This window comes from Nomia melanderi, chromosome 5, assembly GCF_051020985.1.
Source record: "Nomia melanderi isolate GNS246 chromosome 5, iyNomMela1, whole genome shotgun sequence".
In the NCBI taxonomy this organism is placed as follows: Eukaryota; Metazoa; Arthropoda; class Insecta; order Hymenoptera; family Halictidae; genus Nomia; species Nomia melanderi.
This window is the reverse complement of record NC_135003.1, coordinates 8350391-8374414: the sequence shown is the minus strand read 5'-3', so window position 1 is coordinate 8374414 and position 24024 is coordinate 8350391. Positions and strand designations below refer to the sequence as shown.

Below are 24024 nucleotides of genomic sequence, written 5' to 3'. Positions count from 1 at the left end.
TTGACGACGCCAGTTGCACTACACGCGTAAAATTGAACAGGCAAGAGTGTGGCTGCGACAAATGTACTGCCGATTCTATGTTTTGCGAAACTGTGATCGAGTTCAACGAACACTTTAGATCCATTTTCATTTGATGTTCGTTTTACTTCGGAGTTTAAACGTACCCAATACGTATATATGTATGATTCATGTGGCTATTTGATAATCTTTTAATTGGTAATCAGTTGCTCATTAATCTTCACGTGTCTAACCACACAATGGTTACAGAAAAATGAAATAAACGTAATCTCCCAAAGTACGATAGCATAATAACAAAGAAACGGGACGTTTAGTCAGTAAGTTCCTCTACAACGCGAGGACACAAAATTGCAGGCACCCCTAGAAAGTAAGAAGCTGGAAACACGTGTTTTGGGAGTGATTTTCGTCAACGACCGCGAAAACGATGATCCAAGATTTGCAACGGCAAGCGCCGTGGGACAGCGGAATGATCGTGTTACCCGGAAGCTACCAGTAATTCCGCTCGGAGATGAAGCACTGAGAGAGACGCGGGTGCAGCAACCCCATGGAGACGGAGACCATGGAAACTAGGGAGCCTAACGATCGATATAGGCTCACCGTAGCCTACTGTCCTGGACCTGCTCAACATTCCGTAACGTGAGTTCCGCGTCCTCCAGCCCCAGGATTATAAATTTCGATCGTCGTGTCACGAGATCCGGCCGCGAGCTCGTAACCTGTTATCGCTGGACCCGAATATGGACTGCGTGGCGAAACCGTCGGGACAATGGGACACGTTGTCAAACAGTCCCGTTGGATTGCAGTTTTTTTGATCCGAGCGACGGAAACCGTATTCAATCGGGGATTGATGAAACGAGCAGCGCGCAGCTGTTTGGTTACAATCGCTTCTCGAAAAATTTCATTGCGATAACTGAATTTTTTAGGATCGACTACCGTTCGCCGAATACCGTCTAGCCGCTGTTTCGCGTATAAATAGGTCCATTGTTCGTAAAACGTTGTCCTGACGCACAGTAATCGTTCCGTCATCAATAGACCGCGGATCTTAATGCGCGCCCGCGTCTTCTACGAATTTACTTCGCGCAAAAAGCGACGCAAAAATAATCTCCATTCGTTTAAAACGTTTAACAACGAATCTCTTGAGAACGAAGTAAAATCCTAAGCTTGATCAGGTTCCATCAAACCTCAAACACCACGAATTCCAACGTACATCGTTCCTCAAAGACCAAGTAAGACTTCGCAGAACCACAACTTCCGCTATAACCACTTCATCGGAAGCTCCCCAGCAATTCAGCTTTTATAGCTGTTCAACCGTAACGCCCGGGTCTGGTTCCGAACACCTTCCCCCTTTATTTCTGCAGAACTATTTTCTCTAATAACCCTCGTATCGCTAACAATGATCTTCCATTTCCCCGCTCTCCCGTTTCCGAAACAAACGATTCGCCGGTGGCGCCGTTATTCATCCAGATGGAAACCGTGTCTTCTCGGTGTACTGTAAATAAATATCTCTTTAATCATTTTTACTCCGATTCCTAGCACAGAGGGAACAGAACCGATGACTCCGCGAAGGGTTGCATCCGGCGTTCACAAGCGCGCGCGCATCGGGCCAATATGCAGACGAAGCACTCACGCATCGCGCATCACCTCGCAAACGCGTGTGCATGCACGTGTTAATGCGGCCGAGCGTTTCTCTCTTTGTTTCCCTTTCGTTGCCGCGACCGCGCGAGCCGGTCCCGTGCCCCGCCGGCCGCCGCTCGTCTTTGTCTCTCCACAGCACGGTGGTCGGATAGCAGATCCCCCGTCGGGATCGTCGAGCGTCAGGGCTGCTGCATTGATCGGGAGGGTTCATCCACCCCCCTTTTCCGACCTCTACCGCCCCCGCCGCAACCCTAGAGTACCGCGACTCTCTCTCTACCTATCCCCGTGGCTCGAATCTGTATGGCCGGAACGGGACGCGGAGGGGGGAGACGCTGACGGTGAACGCCGACGGGGACGGTTAGGTGGTAGGCACCCGCCCGCCGCAACAGACACACGCGTTACCTTTAAGCTCGGTTTACGCGATACGATATCGGCCGCGGAAAGTTCCGAACGGGCCGACAGCCGATCGAGAGCCCCGCGGTGACGGGGATCCGGATTCCGATGGCCCTCGACGCCACACACGTGCAAATTTTTATGGATCCCGACACCACATCCTAAACGCAGCTATTTCGTTATTGCCATAGGTGCCGGGGATTTTACCACGATGCGTGGCGCTGGTTGGAAGAGAGCTACTTGAAAAGGGTAATACGCGGAAAGAATATTTGTTGAGGAAATTTGATTTTTCGGATTCAGGTGTTTCCTGGTAGTTTGTTGTGAACTGTGTAGTAGATGATAAGAGGAGCTTAGAATTTTTGGTAGGAAGCTCGAGAACGTATTTTTTGTGCTCTGTTCTAGTAGTTTTTAGTTATTCTATCGAGTTGACAAGGTAATTGTGCTATTACCTCATTAATAAGTTGCTGATTAATGTAAATGAAGTTCCACGATGTACAAGCAACACTGCACAGTCGATACGCGGAAAGTTCACACTGTGGACAAGACACAAAAGTGTGTACACCGTGGGCTCGACGCACCGTCGAGTTAGGGGGTCGAAGTGTCCGCAAATGTCCGGGCCGACGATGACCAATTATCGAGCGCGATTGACGAGCGTCGGATCGCGCGTAGCCGACGCGGCGCACGTACTATTTCGTGCCTGGCCCGCGCGGAATATAATTTAATTTCATTCAATTCGACCGCTCTGAAAATGCACTCCAAGCTCTGATTAAGGGCGGCGCGTCGGCGTAGCTAATCTTGCCCGCTTTTCTCGCGGGGGACGTGACGTAATTTACACGGACGCGCGTGCACGTTCGAGCATAAATTACTGCATGTGCTAGCTCGTTAGGTCGGGTATGCGGATAGGGATAAGAGCTTGCGTAAGCTCAGACGCGTTAAAGTAAGAACAAGCGGACGGTTGCCCGAAACCTACCCCAGAGCCGAGTCGGGAAAGGCGTTTCCTTCCGGTTTAGCATGTCGTTCCGGGTGACGCACCCCTGGGCCGGACCTCGCACAACCGCGACAACCTCCTACGGGTCAGGAACACGGCCGAGCGTCGACCTTTTCCACGGTTGTTTAACCGTGGAAGGACACGCCGTTGAACCCGGCTGATACTTCATAGCCGTCGAGCTCGGTTTTATAGTCGGTTAACTTTTAATTCGGCCCACCCTGTCGCGTTACCCGCCGAACACGCCCGCCTGAGGATAATGGCTCGTGTGCCATTCCTTTAGTCGCTTTGGCTTGGCTTAGGGAATCGTTCGATCGTTAAATTTTATCAGGTCGATCTGCGAACAGACAGTTCTCCTTTTCGTAGATAATTCTGGAAGTCGTAAAGGTTTTAATCAAGATTTTACTTACGAGAATGCTGCGTAAACGCGAGGAAGTTCAGTTGTGACGATTCTAATCGGGAAGTTCGGAAGTCGTAAATAGTTGGGAGTAATAGATGCTGAATGCATAATGAATCTGGAAGCCATTCTAAAGCTACTGAAGATACATTGTGTAGTTGTTTTAGAAGAAAGTGCTTTTATCGTTCATAAAAAGCTCATTGTTTCTCTGAGTTCTGGGCTAAATGTCTGGAAAGCGGACGTGTTGGAGACTATATCTTTTTATTTAACTAAAAACAGTGAGTATCTTAGAACGTTACTAATCGTGACTTTAGGAGGACTCAGAGGTTCCAGGTGTGCGGTCTCGACGGTATTAGGGATCCTGGAAATCTAGAGGACTTGAAAGTTTAGGGTTTCGAGGTCGTGGGACCCTAAGTTCTCTTTAGGATTCTCGACACCGTTGGAATCTGTGGTTCCGCTTTATGTGCATTTAAAAGTCCCTTGGGGACCTTTGAAACCCTTCAGAACATCTTCTCCACTGGGATTTTTGAAAACCACCGAATTCCTTGGAAATTCCCAAAAGTTCAGGAAAACCAGTTCCTTGGTACCTTTCCAAACCATAAAAGCTGTCTCTCATGGAAATTTCAAAAAAGAACCAAAACACTTTTAAGTAATTTACAGTAATTAAGTTTCTACAACTGCAACTAACTTTAACACAAGAAACGATCCAAGTAAATATATCCGATTACATACGGCACAGAGGAAATATCACGATGTAAAACCACCGCGATGACTCACTGCACAAGCGGTTCATCGAATCATGGAATACAGAAGCTTGCTCAGTGCAGCTACCGATCCTGAACGTGGCAAATCGCGTCGGATGTTTCCCAAGCTGTCTGCATCGGGTAAGTAGGTGGTGGGAGATTCGCTAAGTAGGCGGCATTGTTTAGTTACCTAGGTTATTAGCACTCGAATATATTAAATTCCAGTCGAGACGATCACGGCGAGCAACCTAACATCCCACAATATCGATATCGCATTCAACTTTCACGTAGGTGAGATCTCGATCCCATGACTCACATGATTCCTGTGACACGAGATTCGTTGTATTCCATGTCTACCTACAACTTAGAATCCGATCTGACATCCTCAAGTTTCAAACACATATTGTTACGTTCGCAGAGAAGGAACAAGTTTTTCAAAAACTGGCGAAACGACGCACAGTGGATCGTTTCAAATCGATCCACGGGTTGCTCGATAAATCGGCGGGCCCGCCGCGAAATTGTATCGCGTGCACGCGTCGGACGGCGAGAACAAAACGATAACGCCCGGACAGGCTCCGATGGCCGTTGACGGGCAGCCGAGATTATCGAATATGAGATTAAACGACGTCGCGTCGACGTCGACGCTGCTGAGGCCGCCGCCGACGCCGCCGCGACGCCGCTACCCGCCTCAACGACTCGTTTACTCGGTTCAAGGCTTATAATTACTCGGCCCGCAAAGTAGGTCGCTTTCTCCTCGCCACTTTGCGCCACCGCGCAAAGACCCGTTTTCTGCCTCGGCTCGCGCACGCCACGAGGAACTTCTCTCGATTCAGCCGCGATAACTTCGCCGGAAAGAAAATCTTGACGGAGCACCGGCGATTATTGTTTTATGTCGTTCACCGCGACGACGGCGACACCGACGTTCCTCTGTTTCCTTTGCCCGGAGATAGGCCGATCGCGAAAAGGATTAATGGAGCATTTCCCAGGCACTTTTACCGTGCGTTCTGGAGCAAGCAATGGCGTTATACGCTTCGTATTGGAGTACAGTGAACATTGGATAATTGCAACACTCAACGGGACCGGAAGGTTGCAATTATGAAGAGATAGAATCGAATCCAGCCTAAGAAACAAAGACGTTAGCATGGCAAACGTAGAAAAGGACAACGCGAGTGAAGGAAAAAGAAAGTCTGGGGGTTGAAGCGTTCGGCAATGTTAAAGGCTCACGATGAGTTTGAAACCTTTAACTCAAAAATCAATCTTTCTTTATTTTTGTCTTTCGATGAATGAAACTTTGACCGCTGCATTTGTCGTTTATTTGATTAAAATGACACTAAACACGATAAAATTGCGATCATGATTGCTTGTTTACTAAGCCATTAAAATTCCGGATTTCAAAAAGGACTGCGAATAGAAAAGAAAAGGACGTTGAAATCGTCGATTTCGATAATAGTCGGATCATGTTACACCCCTTAACCACGGTCGGCTGTCAAATGCTATGACGTGTTAAATTATGAAGAGGTACCCTGTGTTGCAATTATCCAATGTCCACTGTAGTACCATTCTACACGGAACATCGCTGATAATAATATAGTTTGTTTTGCTCTTAAGCGACTGTTCTTGTCTTTGATGCAAGGTGAATGAATGCTTCGTTTTCTATTTAGCTGAAGTTATCCGTTTCTAAGGTAGTTCCTAAAAAATGTTAAGATCAATTGGGCCTGTTTCATCTGTGATAATCTTTCCATATATTCATACGTCCTTAGTGAAATTATCAGCGAGAATAATTCATTCTTTCCGCACTATGAAATTGAATTCTTAATATAGAAACTTAATTAATAAAGCATCGGTTATCCAATGGTATAAACTGGTGTATCGAATCTTCTTTACGTTTCTAAACCCTCATTAGTACAAGCGATCAGATACTTCGTAGTAACAGCTAATGTGATGAAAGTCGAATATATAAATAGATATCCCAAGTTCGATCGAGCTCCATAAAAATCACGGATGCGCTTGCCAAATTCAATTTAACGTCGCGCGACACTGACTCGCCGGACGCGTATTGCTATCGCATATAAAATATCGCCGTCTGGTCGCTCGAGTTTCCCCGAGAGCGCCGCAAACCATTGCACGCGCTACGGATTCGATCGAAATCGATCGTTCCAGGCTGCGGAGTGAGTATTCATTAAATAGAGGCTCGTTAACCAAAAGCGTAAAATTACCATTGATTAATTTTAATGAACCGACTCGGACGGCTGCGGCTGGTTGAAAGGGGGCGCGAGGGGGCGGGGGCGCGAAGACGAGTGCAACGAGTTCCAGCATCGCTTTTTTCTCCCTCATAATCGCGTTCGGTGCAGCCGCGTAGACAACTCTGGATATCCTTTAGCACGCAATTCGAGGCGAAACGGAGGAGAACGAGGGACAAAAGAGAAAAAAAGAAGGGTGGGAGAAGAAGGGGGAGAACCGAGCCGCTAATTGACCAGTAATTTTTGCCAACCGCGATTCCGTGGCTCGGCGAGGCTGCGGCTCGACGAGTATCCGGTAACGGTAGCGAACGGGTAATTACCTCGCTGATAATGCTAACCCGCAGGAAAATTGCCCACCGGAAGATCCCGGCGCGCGCCGCTTTCATGCCCCGCTGCCGCGCCCTCTAACCCGTCAACGTTTGCGTACGCTCGTTCAAGATCTATCGCTCACCGACGGAATATTTAGCCAGCTCAACCGGATCTGCTCGATACGAAATCTCGACCAGACGAACGCCAAAGATAGCCGGAGTTCGACAGACAACCGACTGGTGAACAAGTTTCGAAGAGGTCTTACATTCTTTATTAACAAGTTTTAGTGTTTGATGATTAATAAGGACGGATATATTCTTGTCTGTTAAAAGATATCCTGACGGTTCAAACTACCTTTACAAGAAAATTTCTGGATAATCCGAATCAAATATATCCTTAAGAAAATATACTAACCAGAAATATTCTGTAATGTCACTAACACTAGGCGTACGGGCATTTATTGTACAGTTTAATCTGCCGTTTCTAGAAAATTTGATGTTCGTTTATTCGGAGCTCAGAAATTGGAGGTTTAAAAACAAACGATTCACGTACACGTTTGTATAATGGCGTCAACCAATATCGACGTGAACATTTACTAAATAATGTTCATGAAATTTAATACGCGTCAAACTGACGCTCTCCGTAAACCTAGTCGATTTGTGATCATCGGAACAGCATCTAGCATCTGTTCCTAATTGCATATCAAATCCGAGGGATTAAAGACTAGCGTGTCCAGGATGTACGAAGACCCCGGTGCAGCGAAGTCCATAAGTTCATCGTTCGCGCGAATTCGCGAAATACCCTGGACGGAATGCCTGCGGCGGTACTCGCCTAAACGGGCGAAGCTCGAGACGGCGAACACCCGCGGAATAACCAATGAATCAACGGTGTCGGGGGATACGGAATGACACGCGCGTCGTTTGCATTCCAGGCCGATAACGATCTAATCTATCAGAGCTCCTTCAACGAAGAAGCAACTGCAACAGCAGCAACAGCAGCCGTGGCGGCGGCGGTGGCAGCGGCAACGCCTGGGAGCGCGTTGACGGATTCCAGCATATGGAGATTCCCACTGGTCGCTGGTTACCGGATATACCTGTGCCCTCAGGTGTGCACGTATACACACGCGTGTACGAACGGACGTGCAGACAGACGGATGGACGGACGGGGAAACACGTGCACGCGCTCGACGACTCTCGGACCGGGGAGGACGAGGCTCGCACCGGTTTGCGTTCACCGCACACCTCGGCTAACCCGTGTGCCAATACGACCGCACTCCGCAACTGTAATTACACGCTGCCGCTAACAGGTATTTCGGCCGGTATTTATGCGAGCTAAATCATTCACGATCGCAGCCTTTTCCCGGACCACGGAAAACACGGATAAGAAGGAGAGGAAGAGGGAAAGCGCCCTTTGACACAACGATAACGTTGATATATCCCGTTTCGCGGTGAATGGTAACGTTCTAAACACTCTGCTCCTGGCTTTTAATGAATCCTCGAAATTCGAGCGGAGGAGAGGTTCCATGGAATTGCTAGACTGATCGCTGGATTCGATCTATCATTACGCGAGTTGCTTTCTTTCTTTTCCAAAAAAACTTCCGTGGTTCGATCGTTTAGTTCGTCGATGCTGGATGCTTGTAGGGTTAATTTAATACCTGAGAGGAATGAGGTGTGAATCGACGCTGAAGTGAGAATTGAATGTCGCGTCGAGTCACCGGACAATAGAATTTACATGGCTGTTTAGGCGTACAGGATACATTGTACATAGCTTTTTCGAACGATCGACAAGCGTGGGTTACTTGAACGATGAATAATGCCCGATACGTAGAGCGATCGGTGGATGATTGCGCGCGGCGGGATCGATGGCTGGGCGGTCTCACCGCGACAGAAAAATTGATGGAATTTCTTAACGGAACGGCTGGTACCTACTTTCGCTATTAGCCTGACATACCTATTCCGTACAGTTTTTTAAAATTATTCATAAAACTATTACACCCGTAACTTTGAAAAACTTAGCCTTAGCAAGATTTGAAATCGAACAATTCTAATCAAGTTGTTTATGTTCCAACCATATAACAGCAGAATTTACTAGAATATTAAATTGAAATGCAACAATATTTTATCCACGATGAAAAGGTTGAAAATCATTGAGTAAGTTCTATATCATAGTCGAGAATTTAATTCGAAGTTTAAATTGATTTTAAAGGTCAAATTAAATTACATGTATAGAATGATCAAAGAATAATACCGCACAACATTTAGTTCCTCAACCCGTGACGACTCGAACGATCCCCTGTTCGTTGTCTCATTATTAAGTGCCCCGACGTCGGCCTAATTGCTGCTAACGACGCTCAGCTGGGAAGCGTTGCTCGAAGTTTCCCGATACGGCGAAACGAGGTTGGAGAACCGAGGCGTAGGATGCAGACAGATCCCAATGGGCGAAAGCGTGCTGCCGGAACGTCAAGGTAGGACGAGTTACAGTGTGCAAACAAACGGCGCGCAGACTGTCGAGGGTAGTTCCGTGCCGACTGTTAAAGCTGAGTCCCACAAACGGGGAATAAAGGGCGCGCCGCTATCGGGCTTCGTCAAACGTTGAGATCAGCTCCGATTTCAATATGCGGGAGAATTCTCGGAGAATCGTTGCCCCTCCTGAATGCCCGACCATTTCCATGCTCCGAAGATCGAACTTCCAACGAGACGGTATTAGACGATTGCGATAGTCATGAGCGAATTTGATCATGCGGAAAAATTCGGACGAAGTGTTTCGTCAACGAAGTAAAAGAATAGTATATTAATAAGAATGATTTTCTGTTTTCTATAAATATATGCTGAATATAATTCAATAGCGACGATTATTTAATTTTTACAACTTGACTTTAATGAAAATAAGAAGGGAAAAAGAAAAAGGAAAGTTAAGAAATCAACAGGCAACACATTGTCGGGAGAGAAGAAAGATCTGCTCCATTGGTTGATAATATGTTGATTTCTAATATAATACTTGATTCACTGCTAAAAGAAAAATATTTCTAAAACAAAACTAAATCAATTACGAAATAACTGAATCACATATTACGAAATTTACGTATATCCTCCACATTCACAAGAGCAAATACCTTAACGTCCGCCATATCATGCAAAGACAGCGAGTCAAGGGGATGAAAGTTTCGCAAGGTGCCGTAGCCGGCACGGAAATTTTCCAAAGCAGCCGACAAATTCGCAGGAGCGAAGCGGCCGGGGAATAATACGGCGTCGAGTATCGAAATCCAATAACCTAGCGAGCGCCGCCCCATCCCCATTCCCGTGTCCTCATCCCCTACGGGCGACCTAGCCCATATATCTGAGAAAGAACATTAATACTTCATCCGCCGTGTCGCCGGTCGATTTGCCTCGCGGAACTCGGCGAACTGATTTAAGTTTCAGCATCGATTACCGAGTGCACGCGTGCCTCCATGCGACACTGAAAAATTTCTCGGTAACATGTGTTGCTCAAGAGATGGCGAGCGAAATGAAACAGGGGGCAAGTAGGTGTCTTTGATTCTGTGCTTTGCGTTACACGATGAAAGTAATATGTGTGACCTTTTCACCAAATCGGACTCAGCTGAAAATGCGAGACCATGGGTGTGGCTACATCCATTCTAACCACTTACATCTGCATTCCTCCCGCTAGCCATCTCTTGAACAATGCGCATACCTTCATCGCTAGGCTGAGGAATGCGAGCGTAATTGTCGGTTTTTTTTGTTATTCAATACGGTTACATGTAACCAATCAATATGACAAAGAAACTAAATTATAGCGAGCAACTCCACTTGCCGCTACCCCACTACCCATCAGATCGTGAGCGGATGATACTTGGTTAAATTTATTAGGGGACAAAACTAAACATTACACACGCTTCAAATTATGGATTCCTTATTTTGCTTCTTCATTCAGAAAAACAGAAACAATAAACAAATTAATTAAATATATGATATTCTACTGGTTACATACATCGTTCCAAAAATATCGTCATTGGACAATGCTATTATACTCTTCTAACGCCTTCTCCTCCCTGCCGACAACACAGTCCTTTCAAATTTTTTAAGTTTTGTACTGACCGAAGCGTAGAAAAGAAAAGCAGCGAATTTCGCGGATGTTATCTTTGGCGAGAGGTTCCGGAAGGGTGAGGCGCGGTCTGGTCGAAAGAACGAGCGGGAAAAAGGATCGCCGGGGACGGAGACGGAGAACGGAAGCGAGAAATCGCGACGCTCACCCTGCCACGCTAATTTACCGCAGAAAATTACCCACGGGAAACAGTTGGGCAAGAAGTTTTTCTAACTGCAAGTATCGCGTACGTACGGGGAAAGAAGGAGACCCCCCCCCCCCCTTCCCCTTGTTCGATTGAAACTGTTTCGAAATGTTTTCAGCCGTACTTTAACTGTTCTTGCGCAGCCAGTTCTCTTCCGCTTGTTATTTGTTTCATTTTTGTTACTAGTATTTATTCGTTCTTCTGACTTAAGTTGCGCTTTGTATATTCCTTTTTACTGTTGCTGATTGGTCATGAATAGATTAATATACTCCGAGAATCTTGTATGGAACATTATTCTTTAATTATGGATCTTTATACGCTTTTGGTAGCACGAAGTGCACAAAAAAGTGTGTATTTACGAAGATAATGATTTTCATATAATTCAGTGTAGTATTCCGTTTATATTTGAAATAATGGAGGATTTAATAAAATGTTTGATAAGTACAAGAAGCTTTGAAAATGTGTGTTTGCATAAATATCATTTACGCATTGCAGAATGTTTGATGGAATCGAGGAATTTTTCATTGAAATTATACGCGTTAGGAAGCGAAAAACAATCGCGAGTGATTAATCTACGAGTTTCCCAGCCATGTAATATTGTAATGTCGAGCGAAGGATTGTCGCGAAAAAAGAGAAACCTTCGGAGAATTAATTTTCAAGCGCGTGATGTTCGCGCGGTTCCAGCCTCCATAACCGAGACACGGGAGTGACTTAAATCCAGCAGATTGGTTTCACTTGCCTCGTCGGGTCTGGCAACGATCCAGCGGCCAGGGGAATTTGCTGGTGTACGTATGCGCGCTCGACGCCACGGAATACCTTCGTGCCCGAGTTTCGGTTGCACGCGGTGCCGTGACCGAAACGGGCCACTGGCTTTACCACCAAAACACTGGATAACCTTTAGGAACTTGTCACTCATACGAGAAAGCATTTTCACGTGGCGCAAACCGTCGCGAACTTCTAATTGGAAATAAATCTGCCTAGGGTGGAAAAGCACACCATCGAGATTATTGATCGTATCACGCGAGTTTCAAATCCTGTTAGTGTCCATTATTCTCTTAGCTCGTTAATTGTTGATGTTACGCAACTGGTTCTTATATAACATTAAATATTTATAAAAATACTGTTCGACAATTTTTGAATTTATTTATAATTGATTTAAATAACGTTAAACAACTTCGGTAAATCCATAGAAATGTGTATTCACAAACTTTAAATGTAAGTTTCTGAAACGAAGTTTGATTAATTAAACCTGAGTCCAATAGCAGATACAGATGAAATTGAGTTATAATTGAAGTAAAGCTAGAAAAAGAACAACTGATTGTATTGATAAATGAATAATTTGAACTGGTCATTGAAAGTTGCAATCGGTAATTGATAAACAAAGTTGACGTCACAGGAAAGGAGTCTACAAGTAGTAAGTTGCGGTCTTGGTTTCTATTTGTCAAACTACAGAGAATGAAGGACTAGTGTTGTGATAATACAAAGCAATGGACGAGAATTTATCTTGTTCCAGTACTAAACAACTGGCACAGTATTCGTCTGCCAAGAAACGCGTTCATAGTACAGCGAGGATGCGATTATAATAAAGTGGACAAAGCATGGCTTAGGGAAGCAATATCTTGTAATGTATGCATTATAGATAAAACGATCTTAGTCCACGTTTACTATACACGAAATGGTTGAATTGATGTTAAAAAGGTTAAACCTGGACACATTTTAGAACCCCCCTAAACGTGAGATATTAAAACGAGGGAGCTCTGTCTAGGAACCTCTTAGCACGTCCTCTACGCAGAAACAGAATTAATTGGTCTCTCAAGGCCACTGAGCTATCCCTCTCACCACATTACTCGGCAACACCCTTCTCCATTTATCCGACTCGCATAAATCGGAGGTGATTGTACACTGAATATTCAAGCTTTCCCTTGATTAACGAACGTAATAGCGAATTAAGAAAACAATAAATTAAGCGAAACACCTATCTCGCGTAAAGGAACTACAATGAAGATTGAAATAAAAGAAATATCAATACATCATTAAATGTCTGAAGATATACACGCTCAAAATAATGTGAACAAAACAACGTGTTGGAGCCGAGGTAATCACAAATCCGATAATGAAATTTTAATAAAGCCATAAGTACGAAACGACATGAAACAGTGTCGCCGACTCTTAACGTGTTCATAAGAACAATTAAAAACATCTAGCAGAGCGGCAGATTATAGACGATACCGTCTCACTATCTCTTCGTGGCGATTTACTGCCAAATACCACGCCATCGCGGAATTCACCGTTGTCCGCGGAATACCAGGCAAAAGTTTGCCATTTTCTATGACCCCGGCAACATTCTTCAGTTTACAACTTTACGGCGTGCCGTGGCTCGTCGCGATTCATCCCCTCCCCGAAAAATATTCCGCATCAACGCGCGACGTTTCGCAACCAGGCGGCGTTGCCCAATAACACGGGAATAATAAAAGTGACAGAGTGAGTATCCCCGGCGCTTTATAGCGTCGCGGTCTCCTGCTTAATATCGTTAATGAACTCTGTTACAGCGACCCCGGTGCCGCCCACAATGCCGCTCTACATCACCCCTGACCTTTGTCGCCCCCGTGTCGGCCACCCCCGTGCACCGACCGATAATAACCCGGATAAAAGCAACTGCGGTAAAAAGATTACATCTGCATCAGCCTTTTTGTCGAGTTCCCTTCTGCTCGTCTCTTTTCCCCTCTCAGACCATTCCGTGATTACGGTCAAATAGCACGACAGATTCGTTCCGAGTGAATCCTGGTTGCATCATTTTCCAGCAATTGAATAATCCAGTCGCGAATGGGATCGCCGCTTTAATCAGTCCTCGATTATAACCGTTACACTTTTCTGGCAGTTTCTTTTTTGTAACTGTTACAAGAAAACTATAATCCGATGCATCGATCTTTTCAACGAAGAGTGGGTAATATGAGAACCCTTTGGCACCTCTGAGACAAAAGGATCTTATTTCAGTTTATTCGAGGTTCTGCCCTTTTGAACTATTGTTACATGTATAATATTTAGAGCATTCCTCCAGAATTTGTTCAATTTCATAAAATACGCAAGCGTCTACAAACTATCCAAAACTGTTGTTTCCTTGCTTCGAATATCAAACACGTGACAGATGTATGTAACAAATATCTCATGAACATCTTCAAGCTGTCAGAAAGCAATGAATGTCCCAATATTCGAGTCCGGTTTCAAGACAAGCACAAAGAATCCTCGAGAACTCCCAAAGAGTCGCCGTAGAACGTTGCAGCATGTCTGTTCGCCGTTCCATCGCAAACACGATCACTTCGTGACAAAGGACAGCCCGGCGAGTACGTGTCCACGGTTACGCAACGTTCGATCGCTCCTTTATCGCGATCCCTGCGACGGCACGAAGGTCAAAGTTGCTCGCGTCGCCGTGCACACGTCGTGTAACGAGGAACCTAGGCGGCCCGATAAAAAGAAATCCTCGCACACTCCCCGTTACGGATAATGAAACGGTTAGCTCACCTTCACCGCTAAATACGCCGCGCCACGACCGTGCCATCCCGATGCAATCTCGTGTATCCTTCGCGGGGGGAGACCTTGACACACTGACGGACAACACCAAGCAGCCGCGAGAACCAGATGGATTCAGGTCGGCCGGCGGCGTTGACAATGATCCTCGTTAACAGAGAAACGCGATTGCCCACGATTGTCCCCCGCGTTCGGACCAATTATTCCCGAAGCCGACCGTGTTCGGCCGTCTCTCGTTTTGTCACGGATCAAACTCGGCCTTGAGCCGCTCGCCGTACCGGGGCATCGTTTCTATTCGTTCGGCCGAGAGCAATGCTAAACAGCTACCCTATTGCTGCTTTCGGTCGCGTTGCTTAAATACAATAGATCCCAGATCGTCCAAATTTGAATTATCCACATCACAGGCTGCTCTACAATTGCCGATCGAGCGTTCTACGATATTGTACATATTCCCAAGGTTAAGCGGAAATCAAATATTTCATTAAAGTAATCAGATCTTTATCGACACTCGCAGAAGCGATTCTTCTAGCCTAGAAACTATTTTTTCCTTTAATAAGAGAACCTACGTCAGAATTTCCCTTCGTTGCGCAACACTGTATCCGCCAGCTTCTCTATCTTCGATCGCGAAAGAAGTATTCGGCGATTCTATTTCCAGCGAGTGTCGGCTTATAAATAACGGTACCACGGGATCGGTGGGTCGGTATATGGAGCCGGTACGTAACGCGCCCACCTTTTTAATCGAGGGAATAATCAACCGTTCCGCTCACGGACGATTTTTATCGGGTTATTCGCCCGTGTGGCTCACAGCCTCGGCGGATTGTCGCGAGAAACGAGCGGGCCACGTTTAAAATAACGGCAATCCGACGCACGGAAGCCCGGCCACGTTCCGCCGGATCGCTCCATCAGCTTCTCGTATGGCCGAGCGTATATACGGGCCACATCGTCGTGCTCCTTTTATCGTTCCCGAAGAAACGGCCGGCTCAAGCGTTGCACGCTCGACTTGACTCGACTCGACGCGCGTCTCCCCCGCCGCCGTTCATCGCCCCGCGCACGATTGTACCCTTGCTGTGCGGTGAAATAAATTCCACGTCTACCAACGCGGCCTCTCCGTAAATGCTGAAACCCACTTCGACTCGCGTCACCGCGTTAGGACAGAGACGACTCGAAGCTAATGGAACGCGTTCCCTGGGAATTATTTTCGTACCAGCGCGTCGGGGCCCGGTCGATCGGCGATTAACACGTCCCACGGAATATCTGCTTTATCGCGAGCAAGAACATTTGCGGAATCGATTAACGGAAGACGCTCAACCGGGATTATTTTCGCGCCGCGTGAAATGGAAACCGTGATCAATCGGGAATTGATGGATTCGAAGGAATGCGGGAATGAAATATTCGAAAGGCAGTGGACGATGTTTTAGTGAATTATCGTGATTTCGATTGACGAAGTTGTTGTCTGCTAATGGTTTGCTGTTGTCGATTTTATTCGTATACGAGTCTTTTTTTTGTTGTATACAATGTTTTGAATGATCTCTTCTGATGGAAACGGTGGAGAATTGCCTCTTCTGCTTAAAATTCTGGATATTGTAAATGTAAATGAGTTCACGTTTCTGAGGGACGATGTAATCTTCTCTTCTAATTTACCTTTGCATGCATATACGTTTCTTTTATGTCTTGCTATGGAATGTACGGTGTTTTCGAAGCTGGCACGTCGACGGTCGAAACAGTTGCCCACCATATCATTCCAACTAAAGTCGTCATCCCGGAATAATTGAATTAGGTTGAACAACTATTTCAGCCGTTGGTGTACGTATGAAGTTGGAAATACACTTTCGTACATATGCTGCCACTGCTTGCTCCAAAATCATTGAATTCCTCAGTGAAAAGGTCAAACCTGTAGTTTCAGATTTAAATTCAAGTTGATCTAATATTTTAACAGAATTTCATCAACCCCTGCAGAAAACCGTAAATGTTATAAATACATAAAATTCTAGTTGTCTATATGTTGTAACTTAAACTCATTTACAATCAGGTTTCCTTTTTCTTTTTTTCGAGAAATAGAGTACAGTAGGACCTTGATTAACCATGCTATCTTTGGCGATCTACATTCGTGGTCCTGGTTATCTATAAATTCGATAATCTTTTTTTAAGGTAGATTCTTAAATTCTACTTTAGAATATATACGATCGAATCTTGCAAACATTCCTTGGTGGATTCTCGAGTCGTTCTTTGTCTGAACCGTAAGACTTCTAATTAATTTGGATAATCGAGGTTCCATTGTATAACCGAAATGACCGAACGGCAAACAGACCTCGGCGCGACGAAATTCCATCCGGTGTAATAAAACGATCCTCGTCGAGTGAAATATTTTAATCCATTAAAAGGAGGCGGCCGAGTTATCGGAGGTGGTCGAATCGAATCGAACCGAGCAAGGAGTCGCGCGATCGGTTCATATGTCGGACGTATTTCCATGTAAATGTATGCGGCCTTGACATCTCGGCCGACAGCCCAGCCGGCCGACCAACCGGTATATCATATGCTGACAACCGACACTTCTTGCCGGCTGCGTACAAACGTAACTCTGCTTCCGATCCGCGTCTCAGGCGAAAAAAGATCGCGTCTAGTCCGGTAATGGGCAACCATTCGTGCGCTGAGCTGCGCACGGTCTACCAATTCAGCTGTTCACTGCTCAAAGCGTCTGACTCCGCTTTCTGAATTTTCGCAAATTTTTAGGTCAACGCTTTAAGCGATCGGTCCACTTTTTATATCTTAAAATGAATGTCTCGACGACAAATGTAAGGTACGCGGTGCATTTCAATTGCTAATGCGACTGATTTCATATTCCCAATTAGATTATTATTACAATTATTGAATTCGGATGTATAACTTTTAAAAAACACAAGGAAATTTTGGAATATTGATATTCAACGGTTTCATTACGAGTAAAATGTCCATAAACAATTTATTCCGAGTAAGGGACTCTCGATAATATTTTAAAAATCAATGTACATTTTTAAACGTCTTTTAAACTTCGAGCGACAAAAAGTTAATGCAATGGGATATCTTTCTTAGATGTTTAAATAACGTTGTGTAAGGGCGTAGAGTGGAACGGTTCCCCAAAGAATATTGTTTCCGACGAAATAGATCTGTGCGTGGCATTGGCCGCGGATCGAGTGCACTTCGGAGCTCTACGCGCCCGCTAACCTTTGTAATCGCGCGCTGGATTATTTATAGCGTCGCTTCGATAATCGTGGGTCGAGCCAAGGCGATACACGGGAACGTAAACTCGCGTTTTTAACGAACGCCGCGCTAGCTTATGCTTTTAATACATTCTCCGTTACATTTTTAATCCGCGCATTCATCACCGAATTCCGTCGACCATGAAACTCGTAAAAGAATGTTCCACTGTGTCACCTTCCTTTGCTTCAGTAATTTCCTCATTCAAATTCGAAGCATAGTCAAGATTATACACTCGAAACTTATTAAATTACTAAATTACTGAACTTACAATACCTCTCAATCTCCTCTCAAATTCAAACCTATCCTCGAAACACTAAGAAACCAGTCAACTCGAGAAAGGCTGAACGAACAAAAGTATCCCAACGAAATAAAGATAAAAGCAATTAGATCGAAAAACACCCGAAGAACTCAACAAAAAATCCAAACTCCATGGAATCCACCCGCGCACATAGATTCATCCTCGAATAAACTGCTCCGATTTCGAAGACTCTCCGTCGGCGATCAGGCCGTTACCGTTCCAATGAACCGTACAATTACACGGCGAGAGCTCTCGAGAACGCGCGTCGCGTCCGCGATCGCTTCCATAATGTATTAACCGCGTCCAATCAGTCCTGTTCGTTAGTCCCGGCCGTTTCTTAATCGAGGTTCCGGGACTGTATACGCGTCCCGTCCGGGAACCGCGGGTTCGACACGCGCTCGCCGCTTATCGGCGCGACATCGCCGGTGCATAGCCCCTGCCCTCCTCTCCCGCGATCCTCTAACGACTCGCCTCATCCAGGCGCAACGTAACGAACCAGCGCGGCTGTGCGAGTCGATAACGAATCGGGGAATGACGTAATTCCTGCGGTGCACGAGGCACCGCGGGCGTCCCGGACTGGATACGTGGGCGCGGGAAGGGGAGCCGTCCCGTGGCAGACCCGACTCGGGCTCGCAGCCCGACCCGGCGAGCGTGGCCACGACGAAAACGACGCCACCGACGAGAGAGGGACGTCGCTGGGATTGCCGAGCGTAGATTTATGTTCTCTCCGGAGGATTCTAATCTGATCCTTTTTTCGTGCCGCTATATCGAGCGGCGACGGCGGCGGCGGCGGCCCCCGCGTGCTGCGCGCTGCGGCAACACCGACTGCGTTTGCTTCGTCAGCTGAACGAAGAAGGACACTAACTCCCGGGAAGATGGTACGAAAGTACGGGGAAAGACGGCAGAGGTAGGAGGAAACGATCCGAGGGGACAGACGGAGGGAAAGAGAAAGGGTGAGACGGAGCGAGCGAGAGGATGGATAAAGGCAAAGACGTTCTCTCGCGCCGGATCTACCTGCAGATTATGGCCGACTGTACTCACGGTCAACCAGAAACGCAGTTCTCTTTCCTCCTCGCTCGTCCCGCGGCTTCTTCTCCCGTCTCTCGCCTTCCTCGCCAGTTTCCCTCCCTTTCGAATCCCTCGATGAAGCTCGAAAAAAAGAAAGGGCCGTCGAAACGGCGAACGACTCGAAGAGATCGTTCGCAGAGACGACACGGGGAGAGGAGAGACGGGCACGGACAGTACCGAAATACCAACGACCGCGAAACAACTGTCGGACCCGTCGTCCTCGCTCCTATGTCCGCGACGACGCTGTCCCGCGAACGTGCCCGAAACCGGACGACGTTCTCTTCTCTACTCGCTCGGCTAGGGGATTTATGCCCGCCGATTATGAAACGCGGCCATCGCTGCGACCGCCGCCGCGGGCCTGCTCGCGGCTTCCTTTGTACGATTTTGGGCCCGACCAAGAGATGAGCCGTGATTCATATTCAGGTGTATTTCTTATGCGCTTTTGAAATGTACATTTATTCGTTTTCTGAACGATGAGTGTTGAAATAGGAAAGTTGAGTAAGTTTATTATAGTGTTGGATGCTGTGGGAACTTTAAAAAGTATAGCTGTTAAAAAGTTTGTGTGGCATATTTGAAGAGGTTATCCGAAAGATAGCATCAGTTCGAAGATTTCATATTCAAAGTTTGAACCTAGAAGACGAATCATATAAATGGGCTTCCAAATTTCAACTACGATTTACGCGATCTAAATGATAGGCGATGACCGGAATACGTATCCACTACTTTAGTAACCAGTATCTTCTACTGGATCTTTCTCAAAATCAGTTGGTACCTCTGCAGTATATTCTTTTGTAAATGTTACCCGCGGTACATGTCGATTTCAATATCTATCTCCGAAAACGTGTCGTATAACATGGAGGATCGAGGCGCTGCAGGACCAGTTCTCTCCTTCGGCGAGGAGCTATGGTTCAAGCGTCTCGTCTGCAAATAAAACGAGATAGAAAGATAAGTTCGCGGCGCGGTTATCGATCAGCCCGTACGTGCTAACGCTGTCTCAGAAATTACGAGCGAATTAATAAAACTGCAATCGCTAATGGAACGAGTATCGCCGCGTCCGCGGATGCTGAATCCAATTCCAGCTGGGTCCGCAGAGTCGCCGCGCTGCTATGTACGAATGCGTCCCAGCCAGCGTTGCCCGTGATTCGAGCGGCCGATCTCGCGGGACTGAATCCGCTAACTTTGATCTCCCGCTTTGATTCGGTTCGAAACGCTGAATCCGAGCGCTCGGCGACCGTGGTTTGGCGCGCACCGCCATGTTGAGTGACCGACGCTGCTGCGACGATTATAGGACGCGGCACACAGAGGTAAGGACATTTACGGTGAGATAGTTTGTAATTGGTTGTGTTAATCGTGGTCCCTGTTTTATTGCGATTTTAGGGATGTTTGTTAAACCACTTGTTGAAAATGAACAGTGGAACGGATAGACTCATCGTGTGTTTTTAATGTAACTGTTTTGGTAACTTGTTCATATCAGATAGGCTACAACATAATAGAGGACAATGAAACTGAGAACCAAAGGAATTAGTAACACCTCAATGTTTTCAGAAGCATCCGTTTGCTATTATATATTGTATTAAACACTGATACTATATGTAAATTACGTCAAACACGTTACCCTTAAAATCGCGAAACAAGATCGTCCGGCGTGTACCAATTGAAATTCCAGCGCTCAACGAAAGGTTAAACTCTCGAAAAGGACAAGAAAGCAACTCGAAAAAACTTGACCGATACACGATCGAGTTCCATGGTGTCCTGGCTCTCTAGTACGAAACGTGTACGACACCGTGCGATATCCATCACCGTCATATAGTCTGGAATCCAGGATCCCGGGTGTCCCAGACGGGAACGGGAAAGACGGACACGTGCACACGACGGATAAAAGCATTATCTCCGTCCGTTACCACTTAAGTTTCATCGGCGAGTGGGCAGAAGAAACGACGGCGGCGGACAATGGACGCGGGACGCGTGTGTAGAAAAGGAGGGTGGAGAATCGGGGTTGCGTCGAACTACGGAACGAATGGGTATTCCGAGGCCCGTGACAAAGGGAAACGGAAGGAGGAACGAAGACGAAGAAGGAGGAGATGAAGAAGGCGGGAAAGAAGAAAGGCGCAGGCAGATAGAAAAGGAAAGAGCAGGCCGACCGTTCTGTGCAATCCCCGCGACTAATGCTGGACTCGAGCCAACGGCAGCATCCGCTCCACAAATGCCGCTAAATATATACCTAAGCTAAACCGCATCTAAACGGGCCACGAAACTTGGCCGATAGCGCGATAGACGCGATCAAGACACGGACGGGCGCAGAAGAAAGGAACGGGAGAATGTAGAAAGTGGATACGAACCGTTGGAGGATAATAGGCCAGGTTTGGGAGGGGTGAAGGTGGGATCGGCGGAATGGACAAGGTAGAAACGCGCGGGGACGCAGAACAATGACTGACCCACATAGACGAGGGCGAATAACAACCGTGGTAAATTAACGAGAGATAATGCGCCTCCATTATCGTCGGCCGATAACTCGAGTTGACGACACCGGTGTGCCCAGTGTGTACACACGTGCACACCCGCCTCTCTTCCACACGCGTGAGCCACCCCTGCCCGGCACGGGACAGGTTCGCGGAATGCCCTATTGATTCGTATCCACGGAGACGACGCGACGTATTCCGATCTGAAAACCGTTTTCCCCGTTGATCTGGCTCGGTTTCCACGCGTGGACATGCGGACGAGTCCCAAGGAAACGCGATCGAGCCGGATTAATCCGACGGAAGGCTAATTGGCTGGGAGCGATGCTGCAGCTCCGATCGTGTCCGCCTCTCTCGTAGCTACGGGCAAGTGTGAAATTACTTTGTTACGTAATGATACACGCAGCTGGCTCCGATGTTTCTTTTTTCGATGATGGTTGGTTCGGTTTTCGGATTCTTGTGTACTTCGGGCAACCTTTTGCGAATGAAATTCGAAGGTTTTCTTTTTTCTATATTGATTAGAATATTTTTAAATAGTTTACTAATCTACTTTAGTTACTATAATAAAGATTAATACATGACTTATAGGATTAACGTGTAAGAACGAGTTGCAAGAAAAGGAAGCGCACAGATTACCAGAAAATAGGTTCGTTTCTAGTCAAGAAGTTAGTAATATTTGAATGGAAAACTTTCACAAACAACGGTTTTTGAAGCTCAAACGAAGATTTGTAACCTGATAATATCAGAACCTGAGAAGTTCATTGATCACACGTAAAATAGAAACGAGATGCGACAACCCGAAGAACAGTGTAACGAAGAGAGCGGTGTCTAAACGTCCAGATGTCGTCGTTCGCCCGAGAAATTGGACGATCGCGTCGGTTCGCCCGTCAGCGAGACGATCGATTTCCAATGTCGACCAGCGACCCTCGGCTTAACGTCATTTCCACCGGAAGCTACGATCCTAGCGTCGGGAAGTGGTACGTACGACCACTTGGCAAACCTCTCCCAAGACCTTGAACTCCTAGACTCGACGATTACGAAGTCGTCGGGCCGATAAGAGTGTTACCGACTACATTTCTACGCTGTTGGATATACTGGTCGCTTCAATTTCAGCATTCCACGCCTGAGCAGAATTTTCACTTCAACTGTCATTGAAAAATTCCCATCCTCGTTCCCGTGGTCCCTCTTTTCTTCGTTATTCCCAGAGTTTTCGCTACATTTCAATAACAACCAGGATATCACAATTCTGCAACTTTTCCCTTTATTAAGCTAACAAGATTTCCTCCATCGTTAATTTTTCAGTAGAGTCTGTAGCTTCGAACATGCTGCAACCTCACGAAACTTTTCAGTAATTGTAATGCAATATAAATTGGAGAAGTTCGAGAAGAAAAATCGACGGAATACAACAACGCAGAGGAACTCGATAATATTCATTGTAATATTTTACCACGATGTTGTTTGCACGATAGAAATACCCTCCCAGCAGTTAGCATGTTGATGAAGTTAGTTTAAGCTTGCGCAGCGTCCGCGGCATATTCGCAGCTTCGTACAACCAGTTTCGGAGCTGAACGCTCTCTGTCCCCGTCGCTTTAAAACCGCGCGGAGATGCACGGGCTGCCTCTCAATTTGTCGCAAATAAGCATTACGATTCTCACGGGATTACGGCTGGAACTTTTCATTGCGCGAATGATCCACGAGCAATTCCGTAAAACCGCAGATGCAGTTTACCAGGCGTCTACACTGCGCACCGGCAATTTCGCCGTGCCGAACGGAAACCGCTGGGGCGACTGTTGCGAGCCCGAGCCCGAGCCCTCTCTCTCTTCCCTCTCCCTCACCGCTGAGATGCTCTCGCAGATATTACGGAATCACCGCGTTAACGTTGCCCGCGCGCCGGCACAATTTCGCCCGTTCATTTTCGTAAGTGCTGAAGAAATGTATGCTGGGGCTCGGGATCGCGGAGGAACGAAGCGAACCTTGCATCACACGGAGCTTGCATATCCCGTTTACCTTATTACTTGAGCCTTCATCGACGAGAATCTTTACCTTTTTTCATTTTGTTTCTTCTCTCCGAGAACGTCGAGCAGGCTTCCTGTGCGCAACGAAATTATGCGTCGAAGGTCCTTAAATATTCGGAAGGTAAAGATGAAAGTAATGAGATTATTTGTTTGCTTCCATAAGGGAAGCGCGACTGATTGAACAGCATTCTTTCGCAACGGGATTAAACCTGTATTTTATTACCTGCCCGCCCAAGAATGCGATCGTAACTTCTCGTCTTACGAATTTATAAAGCACCGAGTCACGGTGATAAGTGAACTGCCTTTATGCAAGATCAGAATTTCCTGAAGCAATAGGAATTTATTCCTTCTTTTAAAAACGCGGTGATCGCGTTTTACATTCTTTTCAACTTCCGTTTATTTTATATCCCGGCCAATTGTGTT

At 46.4% G+C, this 24024-nt stretch overlaps 1 protein-coding gene and 1 long non-coding RNA gene across 8 annotated transcripts in view; one reads left to right on the top strand and one right to left on the bottom strand.

Moving 5' to 3' along the window:
• LOC116430907 (uncharacterized) overlaps positions 1–24024 on the bottom strand; it is a 348971-nt gene that overhangs the window by 238508 nt on the left and 86439 nt on the right. The gene's annotated exons all lie outside the window — the stretch shown is intronic.
• On the top strand, positions 4284–7706 carry LOC116430908 (uncharacterized). The gene is made up of 3 exons (XR_004235823.2): positions 4284–4309; positions 4394–4459; positions 7649–7706. It is a non-coding gene; the product is annotated as an uncharacterized LOC116430908 (long non-coding RNA).